Here is an 11,954-nt window from a genome sequence, read left to right on the forward strand (position 1 = left end):
TAGAGATAATCAAACACAAGCTCATGACTAACAATAAAAATCCATAATTCAATAAACTACACCATAGAGTTAAAATTTCATCTAGCTAAACGGAAGCTACTAGATTCAGCTACTCATGGCTGATAACTCAAACACAAATTTAATAATAAAAGAGATAATCATAATGTACCAAACTAATGTGTGAATATGTTCTTCAATCTTTCAATCTTCAAGCAATTCTTCTTCAACGGATGCTTCTACGCACCTTTTCTGACCTTCAACACGGTTATCTCTCCAGAATATATTACTTGCCAACCTTCAAGTCGTGAGAATGAAGGTTAATTTATAGATTTCGAAATTCGCTTCTCACGTCGTGAGTTGGGTAGCAATCCGTATTGGACAAAGATTCTGACTTCCCGTGTGTTTATCTTCTAGAATTTGATATTTACGTCGTGATATTTGACCCTTACGTCGTGAGTTTGGCCTTTCAGCAAAAATTTCCTTCTCTTAATTCTTCAATCCTCCAAAGTTCCGCTCTTCATCAATTTTGGTCCTCAATCTTCAAGATTGTTCCTTTTGGCTGCAAAATATAATTTAATCTCATAAGTATCATATATATTTGCAAATAACCAAAATATTAATAAAAATGTATTAAAATATTGCCTAAAAATGTGTATAAATATGGCAATGTCAGCTAACGAGCAAGTTTGAAGCTTTTTACTCACAAAGGTCCAAAAATGATGTAATTTTGCCGGATATATGGTTGAATACTTCATCCATACACTTTGTCACTAACTAGTTCTTCAAGATCCCGCCTTCTAATGGAGAAATAAGCTCATAAATGATCCTAAGGATCAAAATAAGTGAGAGGAGGCTAGGGTTTCGAGTTAGAGGCTCAAGAGGGTGGAGGCTCATGTCAGGAAGGAACCCACGGGGTTAGAGTCCTTAAATAGGGTTCAAAACTATTAAATTAGGGTTTTAACACTGCGACGGTACGCCAAGCGTACCAAAAGTTACGCCCAATGTAACACCCTAAAAACGCGTCCCTTCAGCCTAGTACGCTCAACATACTACCTAGTGTACGCCCAACGTGCTGCAAGACTTCCTTTTCCAGCTTAACTTCAAACAACCATAACTTCTTCGTTTTAACTACGTTTTTAGCGTTCTTTATATCCACGGAAAGGTATCGATGAGCCCCACAACTCTATCTAGTTACTTATGATTAAAAACATCTCGAACTAAAATCCTTAATTTATGCAAGAAACCCGAAACATTACCTTTTCCACTTTACCCCTCAGCTTCCAACGAACAATTAAAGGTTTAAATTACTTATCCAACACCATCAACATCCAAAAGAGTCTAAACTTCATTCCCTTGAAACCCAAAGCCTTACATGGTCGAATTACGGTCCACAAATCTTGAATTAAGAAACGTCCTGAAACATGATGTTACAACTTTCCCTTACTTAAATTAGATTTCGTCCTCGAAATCTGTAACATCCCTAAATTTCGAGGCCAAAAATTTTCATTTTTAATTAAGTACTACCTCCGTCCCAAATTAATTGTCTACGTTTGACTTTTAAAGTCTTTATTCTTCAACTTTGACCTTAAATATTTTTGTTTTCGATAGATAATATTTGATGCAAAATATACGATTGGATTGTATTTTAAATTTCTTTTCATTGTTATAAGTTTTATCAAGTAATATATAACACAAATAAAAATATTTAAGGTCAAAATTGAAGAAAAAAGACTTCAAAAGTCAAAAGTGGACAATTAATTTGGGACGGAGGGAGTAATTCATAAAACAGTTCACCAAAACATTGTCAATATTACATCAACTTATAAAAACCATATTGTCGTGTCTCAAAACCACATCATCAGAAGTAATGAAAAGCAGAGTACAATCCCAGAAACTCAATGCGGAAACCATGTGTGTGTGATGCGCTGCTACACCGCCGGCTCCTTCCCCTTAGACGAAGAGGTACCTAAAACCAAAACTAAAACTGTAAGCACGAAGCTTAGTGAGTTCCCCCATCATACCACGCACCATACAATAACATACTGTCAGGCAATTCTGGGGTGCCTGACTACCCAGGTCAAGCCATTCTGGGGTGCTTGACTTACCCTCGTCAAGCCATTCTGGGGTGCTTGACTTACCCAGGTCAAGCCATTCTGGGGTGCTTGACTTACCCGTCGGTCTATTTCGCCCGACTATCGGGGACTATTTCACTCCCTACCACTACCATATAACACACATATACTGCCAGACAATTCTGGGGTGCCTGACTACCCAGGTCAAGCCATTCTAGGGTGCTTGACTTACCCATCGGTCCTTACGACCGACATACGAGGACTATTTCACCTCCTACTACTACCACATAATATCATAACATAAGCATACTGTCAGGCATTTCTGGGGTGCCCGACCTACCCTTCGGTCCAAACGACCGAACTTGGGGGCTATTCTCCCCCTACTACCACTATCACATATAATATATCATGCTAGCACATAAACATATCAGGTAGTAGCAAACCTAGATTAATATCACAAAAGATAATCATCTAACATGCAACTCCTACTGGTGGGCCGACATTGTGGCCGTAGACCCACCGCTACTGGAAGGTAACTCACCTCGCTGTCGCGTAGTGTCTGCACTGATCTCGGTGTGGAAATCGACTCTCCCCGACTCCTCAATCCCTACACGACAACACTTCTAAGTTATCAACTCATACTCGTAATCCTTACAAGGGTCACTCAATCCCGGTCAATGTCCAAGTCAAATCCATGGTCAAAGTCATCTTTGGTCAAAGTCAACATCTGGTTGAATCGACTCGCAGAGTTGGTCCACCAACTCGTCGAGTCCCCATAACCATAAAATGTCATAAACCTGTCCCTACCCGTCGAGTCTAGCAAGAGCTCGTTGAGTTCTTCTTCAACAACACATCAGACAAATCTTCAACCGACTCGCCGAGTTCTTTCTTGAACTCGCCGAGTTCATCTTCATCCATAAGAAGATGTTCAGTCGATGACTCGCCGAGTTCCTCTTGAACTCGCCGAGTCCGTCTTCATAAGTTGGGAGATTGCCTTGGACTCGTCGTGTCTGTTCATACACTCGTCGAGTCCCATGGTTCCCAGGTCCAAAACAAACCCCTATCAGGCTGAGTGTTCCTTCCACTCAACCAAAACCATTTCCAAAAGACGTTTTGGGGGAAAAAGCGTCCCGACTCGCCGAGTCACCCACGTGACTCGCCGAGTCCCTCTTTGTCCAAAACTATACAGTCGATTTCAGTGAGTCTTAATGCATCCCAATCATAGGTCTGACCTCATTGGGACCCTTTTATACGTAAAGCTACGAACTTGATGTCCATGCATGGGTCTTTTAGCCCTAAAGGACTACAAATGATGTCTAAAAGATGCATGGGGCTCTCATGGCCATAAAGTTGGCACCTTTATGCCATGAGACCCCTCCAATGACCAAGATCTGAAGTCAATACTCCCTATAACACTTCACAACCCGAAAATGGCTTAGAAAGCCCTAAATATACCCAAAATCCAAGCCCTAAAGATGAATAAACACATGGAAGATCAAGGCAGGAGATTTTTACCTTAAATGAGCTGGAAATGGAACACAATCTCTGGATCTCCAAGTCCAACTTGAACTCCCAAGCTCCTTTCCCCTTCTTAAGCTTCACAATCCACCAAAATGCACCAAAATAGCCTTAGAATACTCAAACAAGGCTAGGGTTTCGATATGATGTCTTCTGGGAGTATATGGGACGATGGAGGCTGAGATAAGTTGTTTAAATAGGGTACAAACCCTCAAATTTAGGGTTTCACTCAAACAGCACCTACTCGCCGAGTCGGTCTCCTGACTCGTCGAGTAGGTCACTTAAACTCCCCGCGGATCACGACTCTACTCGACGAGTTGGGCCACCAACTCGTCGAGTCCCAGAGAAAAATGCATGAAAATTTTGAATTAAATACGTACCAGGAATCAGGTGTTACAATTCTCCCCCACTTATTTTAGACTTCGTCCTCGAAGTCTACTGCTGATTCCGGAAAAAGCTCAGGGTAGTGCTCCCTCATCTTGTCCTCCGACTCCCAGGTCCATTCCGAGCCCTTGCGGTGCTGCCACCGCACCTTTACCAGCTCCGCTCTCTTGTTCCTCAGATCCTTCGACTTCCTGTCATGGATCGCCACTGGTCGCTCGATATAGTTCAGGCTATCATCCATCTGAATATCCTCTAAAGGTGCCACTGCCGAATCGTCCACCAGACACTTCCGCAACTGGGAGACGTGAAGAGTGCTATGAATCTGACTGAGTTCGGCTGGCAGGTCCAGCCTATATGCCAGCTTGCCCACCCGGGCTACAACCCTGAAAGGTCCAATATACCTGGGGCCCAGCTTGCCCTGCTTCCTGAATCGAATGACGCCCTTCCAAGGTGACAGATTCAGGAGTACCATATCTCCGACCTGGAACTCCAGGTCCGATCGACGCTTGTCGACATAAATTTTCTGCCGACTCTGAGCAGTCTGAAGCCTGCTCCGAACCTGTTGGATCCTCTCTGTAGTCTTGAGTACCACTTCGGTGCTCCCCATGACCCTCTGTCCAACCTCACCCCATCATATCGGGGTCCTACACTTCCTCCCATACAACATCTTGAAAGGAGGACAGTCAATACTCGCATGATAGCTGTTATTGTAGGAGAACTCGGCCAAAGGAAGCTAAGTATCCCAGCTACCACCGAAGTCTAGAACGCATGCCCACAGCATATCCTCCAGAGTCTGGATGGTCCGCTCACTCTGACCATCCGTCTGCGGGTGGAACGCTATGCTGAAGTGCAAATGAGTACCCAACTCGTCGTGAAACTTCTTCCAGAACCTGGAAGTAAACCGCACGTCTCGGTCCGAAATCACTGAAACTGGCACTCCATGCCGAGTTACTACCTATCGGATGTAGATATCGGCCAACTTCTCGGCCGAGATGCTCTCCTGGATCGGTATGAAGTGGGCACTCTTGGTCAACCGATCCACGATGACCCAAATTGAATCCACTCCCCGTGCAGTCCTGGGAAGTTTGGTGATGAAATCCATAGTAATATCTTCAGATGTAGATATCGGCCAACTTCTCGGCCGAGATGCTCTCCTGGATCGGTATGAAGTGGGCACTCTTGGTCAACCGATCCACGATGACCCAAATTGAATCCACTCCCCGTGCAGTCCTAGGAAGTTTGGTGATGAAATCCATAGTATATCTTCCCATTTCCACATGGGAATGTCTAACGGCTGCATCTTGTCGTGCGGCCTCTGGTGCTCGGCCTTGACCTTCCTGCAGGTCAAGCACCGCTCCACGTACCAGGCAACGTCCCGCTTTATGCAGGGCCACCAGTAATCGGGTCGAAGATCTCTGTACATCTTCGTCGCCCCGGGATGAATCGAGAATCAGGATTTGTGCGCCTCCTCCATCAGAACCTGGCGCACACCTCCATGGTAGGGAACCCATACCCTACGATGTAGAGTCAATAACCCTCGACTGTCGTAATCGAAGGAGGAAACCTAACCCACAATACGCTCGCTCTTCCGATGTTCCTCCTTCATGGCCTCCAGTTGGGCCTCTCGGATCTGCTCCAAAAGCGGAGTCACCAAAATCATCCTCATGAAGATGTCCCTGATCAGCGCTGCCTTGCGGCTAAGCGCATCGGCCACGACCTTGGCCTTCCCTGGGTGATAAAGGATCTCACAATCATAATCCTTCACCACGTTTAACCACCGACACTGCCTCATGTTCAGATTCGGCTGATCCATGAGGTACCTCAAACTCTTGTGGTCCGTGTAGATAGTACAACGAACTCCATAGAGGTAGTGTCGCTAAATCTTGAGGGCGAAGACGACCGCCCCCAACTCCAAATCATGCGTCGGGTAGTTCGTCTCGTGAGGCTTCAGCTGCCTCGAGGCGTAGGCGATGACATGCCCTCGCTGCATCAGTACTGCGCCCAAACCTGAGATGGACGCATCACAGTATACTATAAAATCCTCCACGCCCTCTGGCAGGGCGAGGATCGGCGCCTCGCATAGTCTCTGTCTCAGTGTCTCGAATGCCGCCTGCTGCTCAGGTCCCCATCGAAAAACAACGACTTTCTTCGTCAGTCGGGTCAGAGGTACGACTATCTTGGGGAAATCCTGAATGAATCTCCGATAATAGTCTGCCAATCCGAGGAAACTCCGAATCTCGGATGGAGACTTCGGAACCTCCCATCTCATCACGGCCTCCACTTTGGCCGGGTCAACCAATATCCCGTTCTGGTTGACAAGGTACCCAAGAAACTGCACCTCCCGCAACCAGAACTCGCACTTTGAGAACTTGGCATACAAGCTCTCCCTCCTCAAGGTATCCAAAACCTCTCGCAGGTGCTCCTCATGCAGCTCCTGCATCTTGGAGTAAACCAAGATGTCATCAACGAAAATTATCACAGACCGATCCAGCATCGGTCTGCACACGCGGTTCATGAGGTCCATGAACGTGGCAGGAGCATTGGTGAGCCCGAAGGGCATCACCACGAACTCGTAGTGGCCATAGGGAGTCCGGAAAGTAGTCTTCTGTATATCCTCATCCCTGACCCTCATCTGATGGTAGCCTGACCGCAAGTCTATCTTGGAAAACCAAGATGCTCCCTGAAGTTGGTCGAACAAGTCATCTATCCTCGGGAGTGGGTAATGGTTCTTCACCGTTACCTTGTTCAGCTCCCGATAATCTATACACATGCGATGCGACCCATCCTTCTTCTTGACAAACAGGATCGGGGCTCCCCAAGGCGAACTACTCGGCCTGATAAATCCCTTGTCTAACAGCTCCTGCAGCTGCGTAGACAACTCCTGCATCTCGGGATAGCCAACCGATATGATGCCTTGGCTATCGGAGCCGCACCAGGGACTAGGTCGATCCTGAACTCCACCTGTCGCTCCGGAGGTATCCCAGACAACTCCTCTGGGAATACATCCGCGTAATCTCGCACCACCAGAACATCTGTCACCGTCGTCTTACCCTCCTCTCGGGTATCCATAACATAGGCGACGTACCCAGCGCAACCCTGCTGAAGGTAGCGCCTGGCCCTCGCTGCTGAACATAGTGCTGGTCCGCGTTGCGGCCTCTCGCCCTGAATCACCAGCTCTCCCCCACTTGGGGTCCTGATCCGAACCAACTGTTGCGCGCAGTCGATCACTGCCCCATTGGGGCTTAACCAATCCATGCCTATAATCACCTTGTTCCCACGCAGCGGAATGGGAACCAAGTCTACCAAATAACGCTCCTCGAACAACCTCAAAACACAGTCCCTGAAAACCGCCGACGCTCGTATTGATCGGTCATCGACAATCTCGACCTCTAGAGGGCAATCCAAAAGGCCCGAAGACTCAGGGAATTTCTTGATAAGCGCAAGAGAGACAAATGATCGGGTAGCGCCCGAATCAAACAGCACCTGAACTGGGATACCGTTCACATGGAACGATCCCGTCACCACATCGGGTGCGGTGCGTGCCTCCTCGGTAGTCAACTGGAAGGCTCAGCTCCTCACCACTGGAGCCTCTGTCTTGCCCTGCCGACCATCAGTGATCCGCAGGGTTGCTGGAGCTGGCGCCTTCACTGGCGCTGCTGCTGTCAACTGAGGGCAATTGGCCTTTTTATGGACTCGCTGGTTGTAGTGAAAGCACATCAACTCCGATGTCTGGAAAGTGGGTGCAGGGGCGGTACAATCCCTACTAGAGTTCCCCGTCTTGCCGCACTTGTAGCAGCCCGATGATCCCATCCTACAAACCGCCTCATGAGCCCTGCCGCATTTCCTGCAGCGGCCCTGTCCCGACTGGCCCTTCGGCCTAGTGTCTTCTCCCTTGGGCTTCTTCCCCGAAGCCCCGGTAACATGTCCCTCTTCCGCCTTCCTCTTCCTGAGGTGCTCCAAGTCTATCTCCCTCTCCCTCGCCCTGGCAATCATGGAATCCAGGGTCGAGCATGCCGGGAAGCTGACATGCTCCCGGATGTCTGTCCTCAACATATCATGATAGCGGGTTTTCCGCATCTTCTCATCTCCCGCATACTGGGGCACCAACAATGCCCTCTCCCTGAACTTGGCGGTAATCTCCGCCACTGACTCCGTCGTCTGCCTCATATCCAGAAACTCCTTGGCCAGCTGCTGAAGCTCTACAGCTGGCGCAAACTCAGACCTGAACCGGGTCACAAAGTCCGACCAAGTCATAGCCTCAATCGCCGAGGCTCCCAACGAGTCACCAACCGACTCCCACCAATCCCTGGCCCAATCTCTCAAACAACCTGCAGCATATCGCACCTTCGACCCCTCAGGGCAGAAGCTCGTCAACTGTGCAGACTCAATGTCTGCAATCCATCTCCTGGCTGCGATGGGGTCCTTAGCCCCATGGAAATCTGGCGCACCACTGCTCCTGAAGTCCTTGAAGGACAGTGTGCGTGATCCTGACTGACTGGATGCCATATCGCTCCTGAACGCCCTAAGGCGATCCTCCATCAACTCTATGATCCCTTCCTTGATCGACCCGAAAATCACCGGGGTCGACTCAAGGATACCTCTCGTGATCTTAGAAGCAATGAACTCACGTAGTCCCCCATCAACTGGCTCGGTACCTGCTCCCGAACCTGATCTTGAACCGTATCCTGACCCTGAACCTCCTCCTCCATGACGTGTGATCATCACCATTCTGAAACATAACACATAACTGTCATAATCATAGATAAACCTCAGGAGGTCTCATACACTCTACAAGTTTCCTGGTTCTATCTCGGCCCTCCTTGACTCGAGTACGGATCCTCTGGTTTCAGTAGTACGGACCCACTATTCCACATCTATCCATACTTTCCTCAAGGATTGCTTCGACTTCACCAAGTCCCTTCTACTACTGTTGCACTCTTTTCCAATCTCGTCCTAGGCTTACCCTAGGGTAACTATCCGACCTACTCTCCGCCATCAACTGCATAAGGAACCCCTGCTACCCTTACCTAACTAGCTTGCGAATACCATTACATATCACTAAGACCAGATAATTCTTCGAATGAAAATTCCTATCCCATAACGGTTGGACTCAAACAAGAGCTACGCAGTAGGACTAGACCTAACCTTCTGAAATTATTTCGTCCTTGCAATATGTAACTTAACGTATTCGTTTACTAGTTAGCTAAAGATAACTAGGACTCCCGAAGCACAAAGCAACAACATTCGGGCATTGAGTAACCCAATCCAATCATACTCTATCCAAGCTATCATATAACTGACTAATCAGTAACATCTTGCAGCTCAAAAACACATATAGCAGGCATATCAGGCATCTTCCTAGATCCTTAGCCATAATCTAGCATGCAGTTCTCATTCATATACAGTAGGCATATAAGGCATCCTTCCTAGATCCTCTAGCCCTATTCTAGCATGCAATTCTCATATATCATAACATAACATGTATGGGTATCTTGGGGAAAACTTACTTGAGCTCGGCCGGTCGCACGCATCACACACCTTGTTCTTTCTCAAAATTCTTTAACTTAAATTTTAGAAAACTGTTTTCTTTATGAAAAATCTTTTAATCCCTCGGTTTGAGTCCAGACACCCCGAGGGTGTGTCCGAATCCCTCAAACCAAGGCTCTGATACAAACTTGTAACATCCCCAAATTTCGAGGCCAAAAATTTTCATTTTTAATTAAGTAATTCATAAAACAGTTCACCAAAACATTGTCAATATTACATTAACTTATAAAAACCATATTGTCGTGTCTCAAAACCACATCATCAGAAGTAATGAAAAGCATAGTACAATCCCAGAAACTGAATGCGGAAACCATGTGTGTGTGATGCGCTGCTACACCGCCGACTCCTTCCCCTTAGACGAAGAGGTACCTGAAACCAAAACTAAAACTGTAAGCACGAAGTTTAGTGAGTTCCCCCATCATACCACACACCATACAATAACATACTGTCAGGAAATTCTGGGGTGCCTGACTACCCAGGTCAAGCCATTCTGGGGTGCTTGACTTACCCTCGTCAAGCCATTCTGGGGTGCTTGACTTACCCAGGTCAAGCCATTCTGGGGTGCTTGACTTACCCGTCGGTCTATTTCGCCCGACTATCGGGGACTATTTCACTCCCTACCACTACCATATAACACACATATACTGCCAGCCAATTCTGGGGTGCCTGACTACCCAGGTCAAGCCATTCTAGGGTGCTTGACTTACCCGTCGGTCCTTACGACCGACATACGAGGACTATTTCACCTCCTACTACTACCACATAATATCATAACATAAGCATACTGTCAGGCATTTCTGGGGTGCCCGACCTACCCTTCGGTCCAAACGACCGAACTTGGGGGCTATTCTCCCCCTACTACCACTATCACATATAATATATCATGCTAGCACATAAACATATCAGGTAGTAGCAAACCTAGATTAATATCACAAAAGATAATCATCTAACATGCAACTCCTACTGGTGGGCCGACATTGTGGCCGTAGACCCACCGCTACTGGAAGGTAACTCACCTCGCTGTCGCGTAGTGTCTGCACTGATCTCGGTGTGGAAATCGACTCTCCCCGACTCCTCAATCCCTACACGACAACACTTCTAAGTTATCAACTCATACTCGTAATCCTTACAAGGGTCACTCAATCCCGGTCAATGTCCAAGTCAAATCCATGGTCAAAGTCATCTTTGGTCAAAGTCAACATCTGGTTGAATCGACTCGCAGAGTTGGTCCACCAACTCGTCGAGTCCCCATAACCATAAAATGTCATAAACCCGTCCCTACCCGTCGAGTCTAGCAAGAGCTCGTCGAGTTCGTCTTCAACAACACATCAGACAAATCTTCAACCGACTCGCCGAGTTCTTTCTTGAACTCGCCGAGTTCATCTTCATCCATAAGAAGATGTTCAGTCGATGACTCGCCGAGTTCCTCTTGAACTCGCCGAGTACGTCTTCATAAGTTGGGAGATTGCCTTGGACTCGCCGAGTCTGTTCATACACTCGTCGAGTCCCATGGTTCCCAGGTCCAAAACAAACCCCTATCAGGCTGAGTGTTCCTTCCACTCAACCAAAACCATTTCCAGAAGACGTTTTGGGGGAAAATGCGTCCCGACTCACCGAGTCACCCAAGTGACTCGCCGAGTCCCTCTTTGTCCAAAACTATACAGTCGATTTCAGTGAGTCTTAATGCATCCCAATCATAGATCTGACCTCCTTGGGCCCCTTTTATACGTAAAGCTACGAACTTGATGTCCATGCATGGGTCTTTTAGCCCTAAAGGACTACAAATGATGTCTAAAAGATGCATGGGGCTCTCATGGCCATAAATTTGGCACCTTTATGCCATGATACCCCTCCAATGACCAAGATCTGAAGTTAATACTCCCTATAACACTTCACAACCCGAAAATGGCTTAGAAAGCCCTAAATATACCCAAAATCCAAGCCCTAAAGATGAATAAACACATGGAAGATCAAGGCAGGAGCTTTTTACCTTAAAAGAGCTGGAAATGTAACACAATCTCTGGATCTCCAAGCTCCAACTTGAACTCCCAAGCTCCTTTCCCCTTCTTAAGCTTCACAATCCACCAAAATGCACCAAAATGGCCTTAGAATACTCAAACAAGGCTAGGGTTTCGATATGATGTCTTCTGGGATTATATGGGACGATGGAGGCTGAGATAAGTTGTTTAAATAGGGTGCAAACCCTCAAATTTAGGGTTTCACTCAAACAACACCTACTCACCGAGTCGGTCTCGCGACTCGTCGAGTAGGTCACTTAAACTCCTCGCGGATCACGACTCTACTCGACGAACTGGGCCACCAACTCGCCGAGTCCCAGAGAAAAATACATGAAATTCTTGAATTAAATACGTACCAGGAATCAGGTGTTACAAAATCGTTGATTACTAATTCCTCTGCCACCATAGTCGATCG

At 47.1% G+C, this 11,954-nt stretch overlaps 1 long non-coding RNA gene across 2 annotated transcripts; it reads right to left on the reverse strand.

The window, feature by feature from the left end:
* Positions 1-3,537, reverse strand: LOC145169197 (uncharacterized). Of its 2 annotated transcripts, none has more exons than XR_013742356.1 (2): positions 2,614-3,537; positions 1-559 (listed from the first exon to the last, which is right to left on the reverse strand). It is a non-coding gene; the product is annotated as an uncharacterized LOC145169197 (long non-coding RNA). The 2 variants fall into 2 exon arrangements; XR_013742355.1 differs by lacking the exon at positions 2,614-3,537 and adding an exon at positions 705-2,605.
* Positions 3,538-11,954: the final 8,417 nt, after the last annotated feature.

Source organism: Lactuca virosa, chromosome 4 (assembly GCF_052849685.1).
Source record: "Lactuca virosa cultivar CGN04683 chromosome 4, Lactuca_virosa_CGN04683_v6, whole genome shotgun sequence".
In the NCBI taxonomy this organism is placed as follows: Eukaryota; Viridiplantae; Streptophyta; class Magnoliopsida; order Asterales; family Asteraceae; genus Lactuca; species Lactuca virosa.